General features: G+C 31.9%; 1 protein-coding gene across 1 annotated transcript in view; it reads left to right on the top strand.

The window, feature by feature from the left end:
- Nucleotides 1-1,797: 1,797 nt before the first annotated feature.
- The window catches only part of LOC126882813 (facilitated trehalose transporter Tret1-like), a 47,292-nt gene continuing 23,955 nt past the window's right edge, over nt 1,798-25,134 (top strand). Inside the window, exon 1 of the mRNA XM_050647897.1 lies at nt 1,798-2,008. The gene's annotated coding sequence lies outside the window, so the exon portion shown is untranslated. The remainder of the gene's footprint in view (nt 2,009-25,134) is intronic.

Here is a 25,134-nt window from a genome sequence, read left to right as displayed (position 1 = left end):
TTGGCGCACCCTGTAAGTATAGGGAGGATACACTGATAGTAAATTCTGGTTCTCAAGTATTGTTCTATTTTAGTGTTTTTCAAGATCCAACTCAGTTTTTCAAATCCTGCTCACGCTAACCTTATTCTTCTGGTAATTTCGGCCGTTTGATTTTCTTTGTTAACTTTCATTATCTGTCCCAGGTAGATGTATTCGCTTACTGTTTCTTAATCTATGTCATTCAACGTTATTTTTGTAATGTTTGGTGTATTCGTAATTACTTTTGTTTTTTCCAAGTTCAGCTTAAGACCTACTTTTTCCGAAGCTTGGAACACATAGTTGCGTCATCATGGTCTGTAATCTTTCGAAACTTGTAGCGAATATTACAATGTCGTCAGCATATCTCAAATGACTCAGTTTTCTTCTATTAACATTTATTCCTTTATCTACTCAGCTAAAGTCTTTGTACAAGTCTTCAAGTCCCAGTTTGAACAGCTTTGGTGAAATAACGTCTCCCTGGCGCACTTCTCTGTTGATTGGCATAGCTTTGGTTTTCTGATCTATTTGCATTTTCATGGTAGCTTTCTTATAAATATTATGTATAAGCATTCTGTATCGAGGATCTATATCCTGCAGTTGTTCATGTACTAACATACCTTGTCGTAAGTTGACGTTTTCGAGTTTTGTTAACGATAGACTTTTTACGGGCTGGCAATATTATATGGTTGGTGTACATTTGCATGGCACAAGGTTTCCCCCATGTGATTTTCTGACGCGCTCGAGTAACTGCCAAAATCCCCGATTGGGATCAGGAGAAGGATCGTCAGAAATGACAGATATTTGTTGTAAACAATTTAATTATTGAAATGTTTTATTTAAAAATACAAGACCATTTGCAACACATAATTTGTGTTAATTTAAAAAGAATGTAAGATATATCTTGACGCAACAATAATTAGAATCTGGAGATAAGTGGGCAAACTCGACAATTTCTTATAGATTTTTGCTGCTGATTCGATTATGAATTTCGGGGGTGAATTTCGATGCGAGTGGTCAAAAAATTGTTATAAATAATTTAATTGTTTATAAGGTTCTAGCGCATAGTCTAAAAAAAAATATTTTTTTTTCAAATAAAATTTTTTCCTTAATAAAAAACAAAGGAAACAGCGTTTACCAAACTTAAATCCAATAAATAGAACTAAATATATTTTAAAATTATTGCCTAATGCAAATTGCAATTTGCAATATCAAATTTCACATTTTAAACCACATTTTAAAGCTTATTTCATAGACTTCCAAATAAAGCTTTATAAATTACTTCAACTTTATTAGTATTAACGTTATACCCGTTTGAAGTCACAACTTTCTTAAAAAAGGACATCAATTTGTTTATAAGGGTTTTAAGCAAAGAGCAATAAACATTTATAATTTAATTAACATTAATGATAGAAGACCTCAAAAGGAACATTTTGAGTTTAGAAGAACTTTTGGCCAAGATATCGATATTTAAAATAAAGAGGGCTTAAATTGATGATAATGATGAATGATGATATAGTTACGCATCATATTAGCTACGCAATACGTATGTAAACATAATATCACTTTCTAATTATTCATACCTTTTACTCATAAAAGAGTAACTTCTTTTGGAAAATATAAGAAAACCAAGGAATATATATTTTTCAGCATCCAACTTCGTTTTTTTAATACTTATCAGACTATCTTAAAAATAATGACTTTGTATTATTATAAAAATATTATCTCGGTAATCCTCCTTTCTTAGTTTAGATCATAGAATACATAGTTCATCATGAAAAGTCTGTTTTTTGGTTATAACAATGAACTTCAAAATATGCAGCTAATGTTTGACAAACAAAACTACAAAGGGATTAAAATGCTATTTTAGCCTTTTGCAATAAAAATAGTTAGTAAGATTTTATATCAGTTCCTTAAAAGACATATTAACTTCCCATAAATAGTGCGATAATACAAACCACAAATTTAACCAGGACTCTATTTTCATTAAAAGGTTAGTCTATATTTCGTTTAATTACTTGCATTTTTTAAGAGCCTACAGTAGCGCGTCATCAATATAACTTCGGGAGATAGTATCATTCATACCCTTTTTCGGAAGTTCTGCGAAACTTTGGCAACAGTGGTAATATTTGACATTATCTAAGATCAATATTTTGGCGTAATTCTCATAAGCTCGCTAAATGGAAGTAATAGAAAACAATTTCATTATTAGTAAATAAATATTTATAAAAATAAACCAAAATGGGTGAAAATAACTATAATAGGCTATTGATTATGCTCAAAATAAGAGAGCTAAAAGGAACTACAACGTTAACGTGATTTTATTGTCTTATATGGTCAATGGACCTCTAGATTTGAAAAAACCGCGGAGTGCTACCATTTAAATGGGTGCGTTTTTAAGAAAGGGGTGAATTAGTCCCTAGGCACAGGGTGAATTAGGGTGAGTTCTATGCACTTTTGGTACAAACTCGTCTACAGGAAAATTGTTCCAGGTTAAATTTAATATCTAAATATCACATTTTAAAGTCAAAAATATGTTTTTTTACAAAAAATATTCAAAAGAAAAGCAAGAAAAATAAACACGAAGACAGCAATTTGGTTTTTTGCGCCATAACTTTTTCCACGGAGAAATTGGTATAGGCATTGCTTTAGCGAAAGCTAACATCCATTCTTCCTTTTTTACCCTTTCCCTGTCCTGTGCATTACATGTGATACTCGGGGATTATTTTTGAAACGTCTGTGCATTATATGTGATGCTCAGGGAATAGTATATTTATAATGAAATATTTCTTCAAAGCGCATGAGATATATTCATTCGGCACTGCTAATCGTGTCATTTAAAAGTATATTTACGACCAAGTATATTATTATGATATTGGCTGTACAGGTTAAGTTTGAGAGAGGAAACTCGATCTCCATATTACCTCATGAAAACAAAAGTATTTATAATCTGTGCTGCTATTTTATACTACTATTGAAAAGAAAATAAAAAACGATTTCTAGATTATTTATTGGTTAAAAAATGTATATAAATTGCAAATTTTGCGACACAAAGAAAACTTAAATATATTTCTAAGACTAAAAAATATAAAGCAAAAATTCAAATTATTTTTCGTGATTTTCATTGAAACATGGTAGGCAGAATGGTTTCTCGCAAATCCTACAGTCCGTAGATACTTGTTTTGCTTCTTTCAGGGCCCTTTTACGATTGTGTTCTAGACTTATTTTTTTATAATATCCATTACACCGCCTGCGTTGAAGTTTGCCATTTTCTTTGCGTGCAATATTTGTTAGTTCATGAACTTTTCGAATGGGCTTTTCTATTTTCTGCTTGGCATCGATTCCAAGTAAAGATTCCGCCAAACATTTGGCAAATGGAGCTAGTGGCATTGGTTTAGTACTATAAAATTTTTTATATAAAACCCCGCTATTAACAACTGCAATACTAATACATTCGAAAAGGACTTTCCTATACCATTAGACGCTTTTACGAGCAGGACTATAGTAAGAAATCATTTGATCTGAAAAGTCTATACCACCTTTAATCCTATTATAGTCTAAAACTGAAGTAGGTTTTCTAATTATTTCACCTTTGCGATTTCTTCTCTCAGTTTCCTTCATGTCAGATCCATGGAAGGTTGAAACCATATAAATTGTTTTCTTATCTTGATAATTGAATAGTCGAATTCCGTTAGTATTAATTGTACCTATAATTTGTCCTTTGTTTAGTTTCTCTGTTTTGACGTCATTTGGGATACCACTTCGATTAACCCTCATTGTTCCACAGTATTCTGTATTTCTATTTTTTAAAAAAGTGGCTAATGAAATACTGCTGTACAGTTCTCTGCTACAAGAGTGCGACCTTCGTCAAGTAATGGCTCAGATAAAGAAACAACAACAGATCCGGGGTGGTCTAATCCAGGTAATATTTTAGACGTACCCTGTCCGCAGTATATGGAGAAATTCCATATATATCCTGACATCTCGCATAACTTAAATAATTTTATTCCATATTTATGAGACTTACCAGGATTATACTGCCGAAATAGTAGTCTTCCTCGGTGGGAAATCATAGTTTCATCGACACTTATTTCTTCCCCGGGGGTATAGATCTCTTGAATTTTTAAAATAAACAACTTGATGAAAGCATCTATTTTGTACAGTCTATTGTTAGGTTGAGCTGTTAAATTATCACAAACGTGCCAGTTTTTCAGTATCAACGAGAATCTGTTGTAGCTCATTCCAATTTGGTGAAACATTGGATGGTAAAATAGACTGTCTCGTCGCCAATAATCTTCTATGTTAGGGTATTGGATAAGTCCAGTTACAAGCAGAACACCTAAAAATTTTTTCATCTCGCATGATGTTGCATCGACCCATTTTTTCATTCTAGAGGACCTTCTTAGTGTATGTGTTGCCATGTATTGCAGCGCATACCAATTTGTTTCAGTAACCATCAAATTGATGATTTCGTCATCAAAAAATTGTTGGAATATATCAATTGGATTTACTGCATTTATATTTGCATCTGGAAATGTCTTCTTCGGAAGATGAACTTGTTGATGAAGAATCAATTGAACATTCAGAAGGCACATACTCGTCACTTGAATCACTAAAATTTTCTGGATTATGGCTTTCACTCTCTTCATCAGACTCGTAGCTTCTTTTGTTACTACTATGGCCATAAAAGTGTGCCGGATTCATTTTTATAAGCTAAAAATAGAATAAATTAATAACCTAATAAAAAAACAAGTACATACTAATTTTAAGTAACGTGAATCACATATGATACTCACATCGTATGAGAAAGAAACAATTAGAAAATTGCTTTGCGTATCACATATAATGCACGTGATTTTTGTGCTTACTATCTCTCGTCTATTACTCACAATACTGCCACAGTTCAAAATTTCAACCGTCGGAGCCTGTATATTGTATATCCCCACCGCGTTAAAGACGTACGAGCGCGCGCACCAAAAATCGGTTAGACTGGCAATGGGTTAAAATAAAGTTTAGTAAAAGTTTCTTGGATTTATAATTTCCAAAATAGGATTTTTCAAAGTTCGCCACTCACAGTATTTTTGGGCCATTTTCCCCATTATTTCGCAAAATTGTTCTGTAACTTTTTTCTACGCATCTCTAGGTATAGTCCGTCTATAACTTTTCCCATGCATTACGATGTATTTTCAATCAAATTAAGTCAAAACATAAACTAAAACGAACGTCGATGTGTATATACATTTTGTATACTGTATAATATATACTACACACATCGGCGTAAGTTTCACTTTCTATTTATTTATTAAGCGCAACAGGCCTTGTAGGCCTAGGGCTAAAATGTTTACATTTCTGATTACATAAATAATATAATAAATAAATTAATATAACTTACATAATTTATAAAACTTATAAATTTTATTTAAATACACTTCAGTCTTTTTATACCCTCCTTCACCACATCTCTCCATCTCTTTCTGTCCAATGCTAGGTCTTTCCATCTCTCAATGTTACTTTTCTTCAAGTCTTCATATACACTGTCCTTCCATGCTTTCCTTGGTCTGCCTTTCCTCCTCTTTTGTATTGGTCTTCGTGAGAGTACCATTTTTGGCATTCGTTTACTTCCCATTCTCTCTATGTGCCCCAAGTATCGTATTCTCTGTGATCGTCGTCGTAATCGTTGGCTCTTGATATAGTTCTTCCAATTCTTTATTGGTTCTTCTTCTCCACTGACCTTCTATTTTCACACCTCCATATATTGCTCTTTGCATTTTTTTCTCCCATCTTTCTATAAGGTCTGTTTCTGACTTTTTGAGCACCCACGTTTTGACTTAATTTGATTGAAAATTTTTTGCTCAATTAGAAATCCAATGAAATCAATTAATTTGTGGTCATCTGATTGAATACAACCAATAAAACCAACATTATACTGAAAACAGATCCCATGGGCTGTTTTCACTCAATCATGTAGCTATGGATACCTACATTTCGTTTCATTTCGATTTTGACATTTCAAATATTCAATATTTCAAAATGTCACGATTTGGTTGTAATACTGATGAGAATATTAATGAAATTATCGAATCAAATATACCAAAGAATACTGTTTACAGTAAAAAATTTGTATGGAAAGCGTTTATGGACTTTTGCAATGATAGAAAATATGAATTTGCATAACAATCCCAACTCAATAAAACCGTACTTGAGCATTGACGAAGAACATCATAATAAAATTATTAACAGCATGCGTAGTGGAAATACATCTTCATCAGTTATAGAAACTAACATGTCTGGATCTTCATTAAAGTCGTTCCTTTGTTAATTGCACATTTAAATAAATTGTTTCTGCTCTGTATTTTTTTTCATAACCAGCAAAAAATTTTCTATCCGGATAACCCTCGAACATTGATAAATGCTCAAAAATTTTTTAACAACTTTCTCAAGCTTGTTGCTTACAGGCAACAGACCCCCGCCTACGGCGTCGGTCTGTTTCCAAGCAACAAGCTTTCGAAATCTGTTATAAAATTTTTTCGATCAATTATCAATGTCCTTGGGTTATTACTACTGAAAATGAATCGTACCGCATAGGAAAAGTTATAGTGGACGGACTATATATAAAATGGTACATTTGGTAGAAAGTGAAGTCAATTATCTTTAAAATGGTCTATTGTATAAGACTATAAGGCGCTTTTTAAGCAAGCAAGTTATGCTTTTTCAAGGTTTTATACTTTTAATAATTTTGATATTTTTAATGATTATTTTTTAAACTTCTCATTATGACTTTTTTTCTTGTATATTTGGGTATATTCATTTTAAAATAAAAGAAAGCTTATTTTCTTTACTTTAAAATGTTGTGTTGCAAAAAATTCTAGGAATATTTTTAAACAAGATATCCGTAGGATATCCGTAATTTGAGAACAATTTTAAATTATTTTTATTTTTTTTTTTTTTCAATTAGAAGATTATATCTGCACATTATAACATAATTTTTAATTCCAAATAAATTTTCTTAATAACACTTTTCGATATTGTGAAATATAAAGGTACTTTACTCTTGAGCGAAATTTACATTTTTGAAGATATTCTTCTTTAGCGGCGATTCGATTGAGGGTAAAATTGTACATAAATCTGCGCGCCTGCGCACACAGACAGCCTGTAGTTCATTGCTAATATTTCAAGATAGGTATGTATGTATCTGTAACCGTGCAAATAAGTCATTAAAAGAATATATTAGTGTTTTTAGTAAATGTATTATTTATTATAATTCTTGTGTTTTTGGATTTGGGTTTCTCTGTAGTAAAATAATAAAATATGTAGGCATAACATTTTTACACTTTGTCGCCGTGTTGTGTAATTATATCCGAAACTTACATGCCAATTACAAGGACCTCGCTGGAGAAGTTGGTAGGGCGTTAGCTCCGAGATTAGAAGGACGCGGGTTCGAATCCTGGACGATTCATATTTTTTTTATTTTTGGTTGTTTTAATAAAAATTTTTTGAAAGTGGTAGATAAGAAAGTTAGTTTAATTTTTAAATAAAATACAATTAACCTGTTAAGTATATTTACTTCGTATAAATTACCTATATAATAGAAGAATATCTTATTACGTGCGTCTAAAGTACACACACATTCTTTTTTTAACCTCGTACACTATTGATACAATTTTATGTGGTGATTGCATCTAAAGTTTTTGACTATGCAGAGCATTTTATAAACAATATTTTTTTATAAAGTTAATAATAAAGTTGTTTTCCATATAGATCCAACTTAGTGGGACCTATTGCATGTGTATATGTCACATTTTGAAAAGCATATCTTGTTTAAAAATAGTCCTAGAATTTTTCACAGAACACCATTTTAAAGTTAAGAAAATAAGCTTTCTTGTTTACTGTATTTTAAAAGGTATTTGGCTTTTTTCCTATTAAATGTAACATTTCACATACCTAAAGCTACGTAGAAAAAAAGTTACAGAACAAAGTTTGAGAAATAACAAGGAAAATGGGCCAAAATCGCTGTGCGTGGCGAATTTTGAAAAATCATATTTTAGAAACGATAAATCATAGAGACTTTTACCAAACGTCATTTTAAAGATGGAGGATAGAAGTTTTTTTTCTGTGAAGCAATGCCTAACTTATATCCCCGTAGAAAAAAGTTATGGGGCAAAGAACAGAATTGCTATCTTTCGTGTTTTTTTCTTGCATTTTTTTGAAAATATTTTTGTAAAAAATAAAATTTTTGACTTTAAAATAAATGATGTTTCGATAGTAAATTTAATCTGGAACAATTTTCCTGTCGACGTTTTTGCACCAAAAGTGCATAGAACTCACCCTAATTTGCCCTGTGCCTAGAGACTCATCAATTCATCCCTTTCTCAAAAACGCACCCCTTTAAATGGTAGCACTCCGCGGGTTTTTCATATTTAGAGGTCCATTGACTATATGAAACAATAAAACCCCGTTAACGTTGGCAATAAACTGTAGCTTCTTCTTGATGTGCATATCCGTGACGAATGTTGGCGATCATCATGGCAATCTTCACCTTATCTGCAGCAACGCGGAAGCTGTATAGATGTTGTGTTGAACGAGGTTCTGAGGTACTTTAACCAGGATATTCTTCTGGCCTAATCTCATATAAACACAAAGTCTAAGATAAGGTGGATCTGCACCTATCTGTTTAATGGATAAAAATTATTGGATATGTAATCTAGTATGTTAACAATTACAATAAACAAGGGTTGCCCGATCTAATTTTGTTCTAACTACAATTAATTAACAATTAAAAAATTACTCTCTTTTAATATGGATGGATTTTAATAAGTTAAAATAGTTAATAAGTTAAAAAAAATTTCGACCCGGGCAGATATTATTTCAGATTTTTTGATCTTTCAGATCATTCTAAAGAAAAAAGATCTTTTGTATTTTTTCTTTTAAAGTTGATCGTTTTTGAGTTACAAACAATTTAAAACTGAAAAAAGAAAGGAATATGACAATTTTCAAGGCTCAAAAACCCAAGTAAAAAATATCATTTTTGTAATCATCAAGTACATAAATTCAAGAACATGAATTCAAGTTCAAACCTTTTTCCTATCAGGTCTTGATAAGAATTTTAGCCATGTTTTATTCTAAAATATATTTTTCTAATTGTTAATAAGGAAGGTCTCTTATGGGGAGATAGGCATTAACAACTAAAAAACAATATTTCAGAATTAAATAATTTAAAAAGACTTATTAGGCTATTGATTATATTCAAAATAAGATAGCTAAAAGGAACTACGACGTTAACGGGGTTTTATTATTTCATATGGTCAATGGACATCTATATATGAAAAAACCGCGGAGTGCTACCATTTAAAGGGGTGCGTTTTTGAGAAATGGGTGAATTAGTCCCTGGGCAAAGGTTACATTAGGGTGAGTTCTATGCACTTTTGGTATAAACATACCTACATAAAAATTGTTCCTGGTTAAATTTCCTATCTAAATATCGCTTTTTAAATTCAATGATACTTTTTTTACAAAAATATATTCAAAAGAAAAAGCACAAAGAAACCCAAAAGAAAGAAATTTTGTTTTTTGTCCCATAACTTTTGTCCACGGGGATATAGGTATAGACATTACTTTACAGAAAAAAAACCTACATATTATTTCTTCTTTAAAATGTTGTATAGTAGAGGTAATTAGGATTTATAGTTTTCGAAATATGATTTTTCAGAGTTCGCCACTCACAGCAATTTTGGGCAATTTTCCTTGTAATTTCGCAAATATTGTTCTGTAACTTTTTTCCACGTAACTTTAGGTATATGGAATGGTACACGTAATAGAAATAGAAATCAATTGGCTTTAAAATGGTCTGCTGTCTAACGTTGTACGACTTTTTTTAAAGAGATTATGGTTTTTCAAAATTTTATACTTTTAACGATTTTTTATAATATAATATAAAAATAAAATTATATTATTATATGATATATTGTATATTAAATAATATTATGTTATATATAGTATATATAATAAAATATTATATTATATAATATATAATACCTAATATAAAAAAAATATTATTTTTTACATTTTTTACGATTATTTTTGAAATTTCTCATTATAACTTTTTTTCTTCTACATTTAGGTATATATTATATTAAATAATAAAAAAAGCTTATTTTGTTTACTTTAAAATTTTGTATTACAAAAAATTTGAGGATTATTTTTGAATAAGATATTATTTTTCAAAATGTAATAAGTACTTGCAACGCTTTTTGATTTTAGGATTATTTTTTAAATTTCTCATTATAACTTTTTTTTTCTTGTAGGTACATGAATATACTATATATATTGCTGAATAAAGAGGGCTTACTTTCTGTTCTTTAAAATGGTGTATCATCTATATTTAAATAATGGAAACCGAGTGATTCTTTGATATTTTTTTACCTGTATTATTTAAAATTATTTTTTTACAAAAATTACATAAACATTAGTATTAGAAAATATCACTTTAGTTAAAATTATTTAAACGTTGACATTTAAAAAATTTCAAAATCAAAGTCCATCTCTTCGTTAGCATTAGCTTCAATATCTTCCTCTGACACCTCAGTTATCTTAGAGTCCCACAATTAGTACCCATGCACATGCACCCTTTGCAGAGTATTGAAAAACTAATTCCTATCTTCCTACAACCGCAGTTTTTTGTACATCCTTTGGTACATTTACATGCTATTTTTTCAAGCAAAACTTGTGGTGCAGGAGCTTTGAGAGTAAATATTGGAATTAATCCATATTTTGAAGTTTGCCCGGCCGAGTCAAGTGGATCCAAAGTATTACCTATAAAGAATAAGATTCAATCATAACACACAATCACATAAAAAAGTTATAAGGAGAAATTTAAAAAATAATCCTAAAATCAAAAATCGTTGCAAGTACTTATTACATTTTGAAAAAGCATATCTTATTCAAAAATAATCCTAGAATTTTTTATAATACACCATTTTAAAGTAAACAGAATAATCTTTCTTTTTTATTATATAATATATACCTTAATGTAGAAGAAAAAAAGTTATAATGGAAAATTTAAAAAATAATCGTAAAAAATATAAAAACTTGTTAAAAGTATAAAATCTTGAAAAAGATAACCTCTTTAAAAGAAGTCGTACAACATTATATAGTAGAACATTTTAAAGGTAATTGATTTATATTCCTCTTACATGTACCATTGCATATGCCTAAAGTTGCGTAGAAAAAACTTACAGAAAAATATTTGCGAAATAACAAGGAAAATTGCCCAAAATTGCTGTGAGTCGCGAAATTTGAAAAATCATATTGCGAAAACTATAAATCCTAACGACCTCTACTAAGCATAATTTTAAAGAGAAAATATATATGTTTTTTTTTTTGTGAAGCAATGTCTATACCTATATCCCCGTAGACAAAAGTTATGGGACAAAAAACAAAATTTCTTTCTTTTGGGTTTCTTTGGGCTTTTTCTTTTGAATATATTTTTGTAAAAAAAAAGTATCTTTGACTTTAAAAAGTTATAATTAGATTGGAAATTTAACCAGGTACAATTTTTATGTAGACGTGTTTGTACCAAAAGTGCATAGAACTCACCCTAATGTAACATGTGCCCAGGGACTAATTCACCCATTGCTCAAAAACGCACCCCTTTAAATGGTAGCACTCCGCTGTTTTTTCATATATAGAGATTCATTGACCATATGAAGTAATAAAACCCCGTTAACGTTGTAGTTCCTTTCTATAGTACATAATCAATAGCCTATATCAAGAGCTGATAGAATCAGGTTTGAACTTGAATTTAGATATTTCGTAGTTTCAATAATGATATTTTACACTTAAAATCGTCTCTTTCTTTCTTCTTTTAGTTTTAAATTGTTTATAACTAGAAAACGATCAACTTTGGTGAAAAATTACAAAAGACCTTTTTTGTTTAGAATGATCTAAAAAATCTGAAGTAATATCTGCCCGGGTCGAATTTTTTTTATATAAATATGAAAATAAATAATTTTTTAATTATTAATTAATTATAGTTAAAACAAAATTAGATCGGGAAACCCTTGTTTTTTGTAATTGTTAAGGCTATGGGTACATAATTCGCAAATATTTTACGTGTCCCCCCAACTTTTTCTGTCTTTACACGGTAAATTACGTGTAGTAAAATTCACACTGGTATGGATATGTAAACATTACTAGAATGTCATTCTTCTTGAAAATGTCATCATTATTTTAAAGAGATGGGTTTTGAATGTTCTTGGATAACTGTTATTTTTATAATTGCAAATTATTAATTCAGTTAATAAATGTGATAATTTTTTCACTAACTATGTGTTCAGTGATTGTAATAATTTGTTTTTACAACAAAGACTAATACTCAGTCGAGAAAAGAGGAAAAGTGTTAAAGTGATTTTTTAATAATATATTGTTATGGAACGCTTACAATTTTGAACATCTTTAACAACAAAATACTTGGATCACAAAATATATTATCCTGATGTATTTTCTGCTTGGATCTTCCACAAATAATACACAATAAATAACTTTTTATTAAGTTCACGTCTTAAATCAATTATTTATCAAATACACTATATTATATCAATAATACTTAATCAATAACTCAACATATTCCCGATGAAATGTCAAATATTTAAAATTGTCACTGATTGTCAGTGTCTGACTGACAATATATGCTGACAATATTATATTCGGCTGAGTGCGTTGTAAGACAAAGATAGATTTTAAAAATATTACCACGGCATTGTGTTCATTTTTTTCGAATCCTGAAAAAACCAATAAATATTTTTGAAAAATTTAAACGCAGAATGAAAGACTAAATTATTACCGAGGGCCGAAAGTCCCTTAGAATAAATAAAAAGTTTATTTTGAATGATATATTCGAAATTAAAAATCACACTAAATTTTCTCTTAGTTTTTCACCCCTGTAACTTATTAAAATAAACATTATAGAAGTTCTCAGGGACTTTCGGCCCTCGCTAATAACTTAATCTTTCATTCTGCGTTTAAATTTTTCAAAAATACTTATTAGTTTTCTCAGGATTCGAAAAAAATGAATCCCCATTTGAATAGCATTGCAGCCGAAAATACGTACCGATCCTCTTAACATGCTAAATTACATATCCAATAATTTTTATCCATGAAACAGATGAGTGCAGATCGACCTTATATCGTATCCTCTACTAACAATAATAATTATTGACAGTTACACATGTTTGCTAGTGATCTATCACGTTGCACCGCTCTGTATATTATTGTTAATATTGTAGAATAATAATATTAACTGCAGTATTAATTGCGTTTTACGTGTTTATTAGGTAAACTTGTATCTGTAATACCTATTTAATGATGAAGAAAAGTTATTCATAAATATCAATATTTAAATTTAAGAATAAAGAAAAAAATGCATGTTGTTTACAGAAGACTTAATCACTTATGTATTTTGTTAAACCCTAATGCGCAATAAAACAAGTATGCAAATAAATTGTGATGGATGTTTAAATATGTGGATGCGTTATTGATTGTGCCCTATCCATTGGACGTTGGTAATCAGTCTAGCCGGCAAAACTTTATTCAGGGCTTGTCTGAATAATTCCAGCTAATCAAAAATAAATAACCATATTCAATTTCGTTGCAACACGAAACTACAGCCGCATCATATTTTAGTTCAATTAGAGAGTGCAGCAAGCACCTCTACCGGTTTCGAAACTTATTAGTTTCTTATCAGGAGATCCAATCAAGACAAACCCCGGCATGCAGTTACGGATTGCAACGAACGAAGTGGCAGGGATGCCCTAGCGACAACTGCTAGCAAAAGACTAAGTTTTCAATGTAATAGCACATAAAATTAATAGCATTAAAAATATTACTCTACATCCCACCAGATTGAAAACAATGGGAACCTTCTCTGGTACACCTCCGAGGCTTCTAAAATTAGCAAGCCATAACGGATGCTGAGAATAAAGAAGATGAGGGAATTTTACAATTTATAATTCACGTCCTATCTGGTCAGCGTCCCCTGTAAAGTTACAACGAGGAAGTCGGCGCGGTAAATTATTCAATTTTTATTTACATGTTTACTCTGATTGGGGTACGAAGGGAGCCATTCTCGTTGGAAATTTACCGCGCTGAGCAGATGGGACGTGAATTATAAATTGTAAAATTCCCTCATCTTCTTTAGTCTCAGCATCCGTTCTTCTTCTTCAGGTGCCATCTCCGCTACGGAGGTTGGCAATCATCATAGCTATTTTAATTTTTGAGGCAGTAGCTCTAAATAGTTGTTTTGAGCTACATCCAAACCATTCTCTCAGGTTCTTCAGCCATGAAATTCGTCTTCTTCTGATGCATCGTTTGCCATCTATCTTTCCTTACATTATGAGTCGTAGGATGCCATACTTCTCGCCCCGCATCACATGTCCGAGATACTGTTGCTTCTTTCTTTAATTGTAAGTTCAACTTCCTTCTCTTTACCTATTTTCCTCAGTATTTCATTGTTCGTAACTCTATCTACCCAGGAAACCCGCATAATTCTTTTATAGGTCCACATTTCAAAGGCGTTAAGTGGTTTCATTGTCTCTACATTTAACGTCCATGATTCCACTCCATAATATAGTACATTGTAGACGTAACATTGTGTTAGGCGTACTTTAAGAGCTAATGTTAAATATTTGCTACATAGGACCTTTTTCATTTTTATAAAATTAGAACGTGGTTTTTCGATTCTGACTTTTATTTCTGCAGTGTAGTCATTATTTTCTGTTATAGGTATTCCTAGGTAAGTATACTTTTTTAGTCTTTCGATCTCGTTAGTATTATGGTTGTTTTTGCTAATTTTCATAAACTTCGTCTTTTTGATATTGAGAGAGAGTCCGTACTCCCTACTACACCTTACTATTTTACTCATAAGTCTTTGCAGGTCTTGTAAACTATCGGCTATTATTACTGTATCATCTGCATATCTGATGTTGTTATCTAAGACTCCATTTACTCTTATGCCGACTGTTTCATCTTCCAGAGTTTCTCGCATTACCTCTTCAGAATAAGCGTTAAATAATAGAGGTGATAGTATGCAGCCTTGTCTGACTCCTCTCTTTATTTCCATTTCTTCAGATGTTTCTTTTTCAATTCTTACTATTGCTCGCTGATTGTAATAGAGGTGTGTTATTAGTCTTAAATCTCTTTCATCTAGGTTTTTATTTTTTAGGATTACCATGAGTCGATCATGTTTTACTTTATCAAACGCTTTATTGTAGTCTATAAAAGAGACGTAAAAAGGATGGTTAACATCCAAACATCTCTGTGTCAGCACGTTGAAGGAAAATAATGCCTCTCTGGTATCCATACCATTGCGGAACCCATATTGACTGTCACTAATATCCAGCTCCAGTTTAGAATGTATTCTGGCGTGGATAATTTTCAATAGAATTTTCAAGGTATGTGACATTAAGCTTATGGTTCGGTAGTCACTGCATTCTTTGGCATTCACTTTCTTTGAAAAACACACAAATGCTGATGTCAACATTTCTCTAGGGATGATTCCTGTAGTATAGATAGCGTTGAACAGTTCTACTATTATGTCCAGGTTTTTCTCGTTGACCAACGTTATCAGCTCGCTAAGTAATTCACATGGACCAGCAGATTTATTGGTTTTCATAGAGTTTATTGCCTGTGTAACCTCTGATTTGGTTATCTCTGGGCCTACATCTCCCGTTTGGGTATCTACGGTTGTACTAGCTTCTCTCTGGTCATGAAATAGTTCCTCGACGTACTCTTTCCATTGTCGTTGTTTTCGTTCTGTATCCATTATATTATTTCCATTTTTGTCGAGCAATATATTTGAGGTTCTTCGATTTCCTATTCCGGCTAGTTCTTTGACTGTTTTATGTAGATTGAAGTTGTCATATGTGTTTTGCAGTTCTTCTATCTCTTTACATTTTTCAGAGAAGTAGGTTTCTTTAGCCTCCCTAATTTTTCTTCTTATTTGGTGTTGAAGCTGTTTATAGCGGGTCTTATTAATGGTTTTGTTTTTTCTTCTTTCATTCATCAACTCTAGAATTTTCTCCGTCATCCATTTTTCTTTCTTACATTTGGTTGTAGTAAGTACTTTCTTACTTGGCTCTAATATTGAGGTGTTGAAGAATGGCACTGCTGTTCTACGTTGCAATTATTTCCTGGGTTTCTGTATAGATTTGTGTTGATTTCGTGTTTCAGATTTTCTTTTGTTTTTTCTGACTTTAGTTTCTGTATATTAAGATTATTGTTGTTGCAGCTTTTTTGCGTCATTTTTAGTTGAAGTTGAAATCTAGAAATAAGAAGACTGTAATCAGAAGATACGTCTGCTCCTGGATATGCCTTTACTGCCTGAATTGAGTTTCGATATCTGTGCTTTATTAGGATGTAGTCAATTTGATTTCTGACGATTTTGTGGTCTTTGTCAGCTGGCGATTTCCATGTATAAAGGCTTCCGTTATGGCTTGCAAATTTTAGAAGCCTCGGAGGTGTAACCAGAGAAGGTTCCATTGCTTTCAATCTGGTGCGATGTCGAGTAATATTTTTAATGATATTTTATGTGCTATTAGATTGAAAACTTAGTCAATTCCAACTAAGTTTTTCCGGTCTACTTGATTAAGTTATTAAGCTACGGAACACGTCATCTACCTGATCCCATTTTCCTTTGACTTTCGCAAGTTGCACAGTACGTTCCACATTTTGTTAAAATATCGTTCTAGATTTCTCGATTTTAATGTGGATTGCACGAACTATTGAATTTTGAACTCTTGCTAATATCTCATTGCTTAAAAAGAATAGATGGTTAATGGTATTGTAACAAGAGAGATACTTCTGTTGGAGTGAAAGTAGAAAGGATGATATACTCCAACAGAAGTAAGAAAAAATAAAGAAACTAAGTGTGTCGAAATGAAGGGCTTCTACGTTGAGAAGCCGAAGTAAGAAAAATACTACGAAAAAGCTGAAATAATAATATGCAGGTGGACTGATAATAGATATATGAATAGACATAAGCAAACTGAATAGAAGTCTAACCAGTGAACTTGACCTAAATTGGCCACACACCACTCTTGTCAATCTCCAAACCAAAAATGAAAGCTCCCGTTCTTTTCGTCTGTCACAAGGACGACCTCAGAACACGAAGTAATATTCACCGCTACCAACCCACGAAACTAGCAGGTAGTTTTTAGTGTGTTGAAGTATGGCGTCATATTACAAATCAAACAGTGATACCACACATAATTAGATGTGGCATCGTTGCGAGCAATTTTTAACTATAAAAGATAATAATTAGAAATGGTTAATTACGCGAAAATTGGACAAATTAATTAAGAGATCAAGAGAACATAATTATAAAAATATTTAAAAAATTCAAAAGTGATTCCGTAACGTATCAGACCGTTACAGTATGATTACTGCTGAATATGGTTTTACTGATGCTAAGATGCATCCTACCACCTGCTAACACAATCTTCTGACAACACCGACCGTGATAGTGGATATACATAATGAAGCGGAGGTAAAAGCGAGTGCCACATTAGAAAGTGAAGTGCTCAAAGGTAAACGATAAAGATTTGGCAACAATTTTTAGAAGTAAAGTAGTGGAAGAGTTTTATAAAAAAAATGCGTTAACTGACTGGTGGAAATATAACGGCAAAGTTGTAAACTGTTAGGAAAACATTTGGTAAAGACTCTCCTGGAGACAAAGAAACTTGATGATGGGATGATGAAATACATCAGAAAAATAGGGAGAAAAATATATGGTAGAAAGGTTTAAAAGAAAAGAAAACAAGGATACGTACAAGGTAGCATGTAGGGAAGTAAAGCGCGTTTTATCTACTGAGAAAAGTGTTAAGACTCCTAAGATAAAGCAGTGAACTGCGGAGATTTGGCAGGCTCTAGGATAGAAAGGGGCTGATGTGTTTTGGATGATGAGTAGGATATATAAAGAACAAATAATGCCGAATGCACGCAGAGAGTTTAAATATCTTGGGTTCCAAATAACGGAAAATGAGACACTAGTTCGAGAACCATAGGATAGAGGCTGGTTGCTTAATCCTTTCAGGACTGAATACATTCCGCAGATGTCTAAAACTTTTCAGACTAAAAGTACGACCAATATAATCTTATAATTAGAGTCCGGATTTCTAAGCATAATGCTTATGTTAAATAATACAAGCAGGACTATTTTCTTTTTAAATATTAACGAAATATGCAGAAATAACTCATTTTGACAGCCCTTTTTATGCTTTTTTGCTTTTTTTTTTAATTGTTATGCCTTTTTTGAACTTTTGTGTTATTTGGTGCTTTTTTATATACTATTTTCATTTTTTGGATTTTAGAACAGCAGAAATTTAATTTTGATCTATATAGTGCAATTGTGGACTCTGATCTCCCATTAAATAAATTGCAAAATGAAAGTTTTAAATCATTTTTGGAAAAGTACCTACTATCGAAGACATGTGCCGGATGAAAGTACTCTGCGAAAAAATATGTTAATTGCATTTACAATAAAACCACAAAAAAAATAAAAACACTAGTGGGAAGCAATTACACCTGGTTTGCTGTGGACGAGGCTAAGTATATTTGTGGAAGATACGTCGCTAATTTAATCATAGGCGTGCTTCACGAAGAAATCTTGACCAAGGGTTATTTAGTGTGCTCAAAAGAACTAGAAGCAACAAATTACAATACAGTTCCAAGATTCGTAAATGACGCTTTAACAAATTTTTATCTTCCCGAGGCTGTACCCACCAACAAAATAGTATTAATGCTTTTCGACGTTGCACCATATATGATCAAAACAGCATCAAATCTTAAAGTGTTTTATCCAAATCTAATTCATTGTACGTGTACGTGTCTAGCACATGGCCTGAATCGCGTTGCTGTGACTATACGGCTGCAATTTCCACTTGTTAATGAGTTGATAAAAAAAGGAAAAAAAAATCATTAAAGCTCCTTTAAAGGTGCAAAGGAGACAGATTCGTCAGATTCCCTAACACTCCATTACCATCGGAACCAGTGTTAACTGGTGGGGTAGATGGTTAGATGTAGCTTTATACTACGCCGAATATTTCGAAAATTTTAAAAGCTTCGTATTGGAACTTACAGAGTCTGCTAGCAAATCGAAAAAATATTGTCGGGGTGTTTTAGGTACAACAGAATTACAAAACAATCATGCTTTCATCAAAAGCAACTTTTGCTCTATGAGTGAAACAATAAATATTTGGAGAAACAGCAAATGTCATTAGTTGAGTAGATCCAAATAATAAACAGTTTTGAAAAAGATGGAAGGTATCCCTGGAAAAATTGGTCAGATAATATTAACAAAAGTCAAAGATGTATTAACAAAAAACGAAGGATTTCAAAAGATGAAGAAAATATTCTCTGTTTTAAATTGAGAACACGTTGAAGATATAAATATGGATCCGGCAGTAGTGGCAAAGTAAAAATGTATGCAACGATAACTAGTGTGGACGTTGAAAGAAGCTTTTAGATATACAAAAATGTTTTGAGTGATAGGTGCCGAAACATTACGATGGAACATTTAAATGAGTAATTAGTTATTTCATGCCTTAAACTAAAATATATATTTTCCTTCATCTAAACCGTGTTGATAAAAATTAGGTTAAAGCATTTTTGTTCCAGTTATCTATTTTTTTTTTGTTTATTCTATTTTATTATTAAATTTATAATAGGTCTTTACTAGTTCTTAAGCTAAGCCTAGAGATAATTATATATTTTATATTTTCTCAAAAAAATGGTTTGTCAAGTAATCCGCACAAACCTTATGGAAATTAGGTCCCAGTGGATTTCGTTCATACTTTGTCATTAAAAACCTAAGAGTAATCTATTTGATTCCTCCGAAACTCCAGAAGGTAACCTGTCTTAGGCACCAGATGCTCCTGTGTCTGTGCTGATCACGTATTCGTGTTCAGCGACCCCAAAAACCTATAACTAATCCGTTTCCATTAATGTAGTACCAAAGACCCTCGAAACTCCAGGTGCCCCTTTCATTGACCTTGGAAACCAGGTGCTCCGGGAGTCGGAGTGGTTCGGAAAACCATCAAAACTCTAGAAGATGACGTCCCTCGCAATGGCCCTGGCCACCACGTTCTCCGGAGGTCAATTCTGATGGCATATTCGTGTTTAGAGATCCCAAAACCCCATGAGTAATCTGTTTATATCAATTTAACGCCTAAAACCCTCGAAACTCTAGAAGATGACATCTGTTGAAGGCCAAGGTCAAAGTAAAGGTCGCCATTGGATAGCCAGGAAAAATCCTAGACTACTAGTATTTTACCTTGATCCAAATTTCTACATGTTGCCAGATAACCAATAATTCAGTGAATTGGAATACCCAGTAAATCTTATAATTTTCCTAGTTTGTGTCTCTATATCTTGAAAATCCTTCATACGATTGAGTTGTGCCCATGAGAACTTTTTATCAGGATGCTTCAAAGAGTATTTTTATAAAGTTTAAACGAAATCCACTGGGACCTAATTTCCATAAGGATTGTGCGGAGTACTTTTTATTTTCATGTTTTTTTTTTGTATAATTAAATGCTTTTTTTCGTAAAATTGTTATGCTTTTTAAGCGCTTTTTTTTTCGTTTCTTTATGCTTTTAAATCCGAACTCTACTTATAATGATGCCTAAAGTTTCTTAATATCCTTAAATCTTTCGGTAGGTTATAGACCAAATCTGTACCAGTAGTATTTTATATTGGAATAACTGTGTCCCAGCAGTGTTTTGTATTGAGATGTGTCAATATGTACTTATTACATTTATCACGATATTCATGAATCATGATCAATGTTAAAAGTTATGTTTTATATGTAGCATAGTCTGAGTGTTAATTAATTACATCTATTTTTTTAAGTTAATTACTGGTTTACTTAATCACATAATAATTATTAATGTTAACATTGTATTTACATTACGCTATTTGTATTCACACAGTCTTATTTTCAATTGGTTTCCAGGAAATAAAAATATTACACTACATTTAATCCAATTATCAGTGATCTAAAGAAATTTTTCAAACGACTATGGAAATTTTCTTGTAGTAAATTAATTTTCTTTTAATATTAAATAACAGTACATAAAAGCATTTCATTTTTTTATTGCTAAAAATGGAATATTTATTTAAATGATATTAATCTGATAATTTTTATATTATTTGCTGTACCATTAAATTTAAATATGTTTTCCAATATGTAACATATACATTGTTAAATCATGACATATTAATCAAATCAGAATTTACCAACAAATTACTATACAATAGTAAAGTAATTTATCACTAACAGAAATTTCTTGGTAAAGTATGAAAATGAATACACAAGCTTCCAGCAAATTCTCGCTGAGGTGCCCAATGAAACGTCTTAAATTGTGCTCACTACGGAGAGCAATGGATTGTATCCTCGCACCGACCCTTGCTCCCTGGTATTTATTTTCGTTATATTCGTGAATTCTCGCATTTAAAATAATGTATTTATTTTACATAGCGATCGATAATATAGTTTCGATCGCTATTTAAAATAAATACATTATTTTAAATGCGAGAATTCACGAATATAAATACCAGGGATCAAGGGTCGGAGCGAGGATACAATCCATTGCTCTCCGTAGTGAGCGAGCAAACCCTTAGTAGTCCATTATTTCACGGTTTTTGCTTTAAATTTTAAAGAACCGCTTGGATTGACATGAAATTTGGCATACATATAGCTTACATATCAAAGAAAAAAAGTGATATTGTGCCGATGTGAGCTTTTGCCCTGGGGGTGACTTTCACCCCCTCCTTGGGGTGAAAAAATATATGTCCAAACTAAGTCCGGAAATGGGTAAACTGACTAATTTTAAGTAACTTTTTTCCTATAGAGCTTTTTCGCCAAGTCAACACTTTTCGAGTTATTTGCAAGTGAATATGTTCATTTTTCAACAAAATAACCACATTTTTAGACGGTTTTTTGCAAATAACTCAAAATGTAAGCACTTTGTTGAAAAAACCATTCTTAGCAAAAATATAGCCTATAAAAAAGTAAAAAAATGGTGTACGCGCTAGGTCTCTGGATCTCGTAGAACCAGAGTTATAGCCAATGAAAAATAGATTCGTATTCACCAAATTTCAAATAGAATATTTCGACGTGAAATATCCAAAAAATTAGGCACTTTTTGGGGAAAACCTATCATAACTTTTTTAAAGTGTTTAAAAAAAGCTTTATTTCTGTTTTTACAAAAAGTTTCTAGCATTAAATTTAAGCAAGTTACGCTCAAAATAAAGTTGGTCCCTTTTGTTTTTTCAAAAAAGAAATCGGGAAGACCAACCCCTAATTAGCAACTTAAATTAAATTAATCGTTACCGTTATACAAATTATTTTACTTATGTTGTGTTTATATGATCTGTAAGTATGGTGGATTCAAAGTGCTTATTTTTGAAAAAAATTTGGTTTCAAAGTAAAATTTTTAAAAATTTAAATTTTGAAAAATATGTTTTTTTTCAAAATAACTTAAAAATTGTTAGAGATACCAAAAATTTTGAAAAACAAAAAAGTCAGATTTACTTCTCTGAATATCATATATTTTTTTGTTTTTCTGTCAGACAAAAATTGAGTAAGATTTAGTGTTTCTAAATTTGCATACATTCGTGATCAGTGACTAGTTCAACCGCTTTTAACTACAGCCCTTTCAATAATAAGGACTTTGAACCTATGAAACTTACAGATCATATAAACAATATATACACGAGTCAAGCAATTTGTGAAATCGTAACGATTAAGTTCATTTAAGATACTAATTAGGGGGTGATTTTCTCGATTTTTTTACCAAAACCAAAAGGGACTAACTTTATTTTGAGCGTAACTTGTTTAATTTTGATGCTAGAATTTTTTTTATAAAACAAAAATAAGCTTTTTTTAAACACTTTAAATAAGTTGTAATGAGTTTTCCCCGAAATGTGCTTCATTTTTGGTTATTTCACGTTAAAATATTCCATTTGGAATTTGACGAATGTGAACCTATTTTTCATTAGCTATAACTCTGCTTCTACTAGGTGTAGAGACGTGATATATACACCATTTTCTTAAATATTTTACAGGCTATATTTTAGCTAAGAATATTTTTTCGACAAAATACATACTATTTGAGTAATTTGCGAGAAACCGTCTAAAAGCGTGGTTATTTTTTTGAAAAAATGAACATATTCACTGCCAAATAACTCGAAAAGTATTGACTTAGTGAAAAAACTCTATAGAACAAAAGTTACTCAAAATTAGCCAGTTTATCCATTTCCTGACTTTCTTTGGACGAATATTTTTTCACCCACAAGAGGGGGTGAAAACCACCCCAGGTCAAAAGCACATATCGGCACAATATCACTTTTTTTTCTTTGACTTGTTAGCTATGTGTATGCCAAATTTCATGTCAATCCTAGCGGTTCTTTAAAATTTAGAGGTTTTGCAATATTTTACCGTTAAAGAACGGACTATAGGACCCCTATACCTTACATTCGTTGCTGACCTACCGATGCTCGGATACAAATATGTCAGAAATGAGATGTCAGACAAGGTTGTGTGCTGTCACCGATAGTGTTTAAAGTCTCATTATCCAGCCTCAAGAGTCCACTGCTGAACATAGGCCTCCTCCTCTTGTTTCCAACCCCGTCTATCCTGCGCTGCTCTCATCCAGTTTTTATTTAGTCTTCTTAAGTCGTCAGTCCACCTTGTCTTGTAGGTGGCCGACCGACGCTTCTTTTGCCTTTTCTTGGTCTCCATTAAAATAACCTCTTTGTCCATCGTCCATCTGTCATTATGGCTATGTGTCCTGCCCATCCCCACTTTAGTCTGGCTATACTTTCGATGACGTCGGTCTACTTTGTCCTTTCCCTTTGTCTCTTCTTTTTTTAATTCTGTCTCACAGAGTTATTCCCAATATGGGCCGCTCTATTTTTCTCTGGGTGACTCTTAGATTGGTAACCGGGGCTTTAATTAAGGTAAGTGTTTTTGCTCCCTATATCAGGACTGGGAGGACGCACTGATCAAATACCTTTCCCTTTATGCATGTGGGCAACTCACTTTTAAAAGTTTTTCTCAGTTTCCCATTCAGTCTCTAAGCCTGGTTATCCCTTCCAATCGTAATTTCATATATTATACTAGGTATTTATATTTATTTACGACTTCTATATCTTTCCCACCAATACTGATGTTCTCCTTTGGTACTAAATTTGTCATTATTTTTTTGCGACGTGTATATTACAACCTACATTTTCTGTAGCTACAACGTTTTTCTGTACACGAGCTTATGCCACAACTCGTTGTTTAAAGTCTACTCGGAGGTTATATTTGCGAACGCTTTATCGCACTCCTCAGAAGGTATCAGGATAAACGAACAAAGAGTAAATAAAATCCCCTATGCTGATGACACTGTTTTGAATTATTGATTCGGACCAACCATAGTCTTCAGATATTGTTAGATAGGGTCACTGAGAGATGTAAAAAAACGAAGATGAAGGTCAATACTGTAAAAGCCAAAGTTATGAAAATACCAAAGAACAAAAATTTATCCAATAATGTACGGAATGTGACTGTATGTTGTAGAGTTCTTTTCGTCTTCTTGAGTCATCGTCTCCTTGCCTTATAACTGGTAAAATATAGAGATTAAGGATGTTACCAGAAAGTGGCTCCACGAGAAGTTTCAGAGTTATTGTTTAAATCTGGGACTTCTCAATTCCCTCAAAAATGTATCCCTTCCAATATAATCTGAATTACCAAGAGCTTGAGTACGTTTACCAATACAAATAATAACTTGGCTGCTAGTTCAATACTCAACTTGAATGTAAACAAGGAGTAGAGCGAGAATAAAGATAACCCGACACGTTTTTATCAAAATAAAAACCTTATTTTGTAACAGTAGCATTAATATCTCTTTTAGATGTCTTTTTCTGTATTGCTATGTATGTTCAATACTATTTTATGGAAGGGCGGCCTGGACGCTTAAGATAATGCTGATGAACAAATTAGAAGCCATTATACTCTGGTTTTATAAAATTATTTTAAAAATACCTTGGACAACCAATACCACCAACGAAAAGGTTCTGAGGAGA

The sequence above is a fragment of the Diabrotica virgifera genome, chromosome 3 (genome assembly GCF_917563875.1).
Source record: "Diabrotica virgifera virgifera chromosome 3, PGI_DIABVI_V3a".
NCBI classification, from domain to species: domain Eukaryota; kingdom Metazoa; phylum Arthropoda; class Insecta; order Coleoptera; family Chrysomelidae; genus Diabrotica; species Diabrotica virgifera.
Note: the sequence above shows the minus strand (reverse complement) of the source record. Positions and strands in the feature narration are given on the sequence as shown.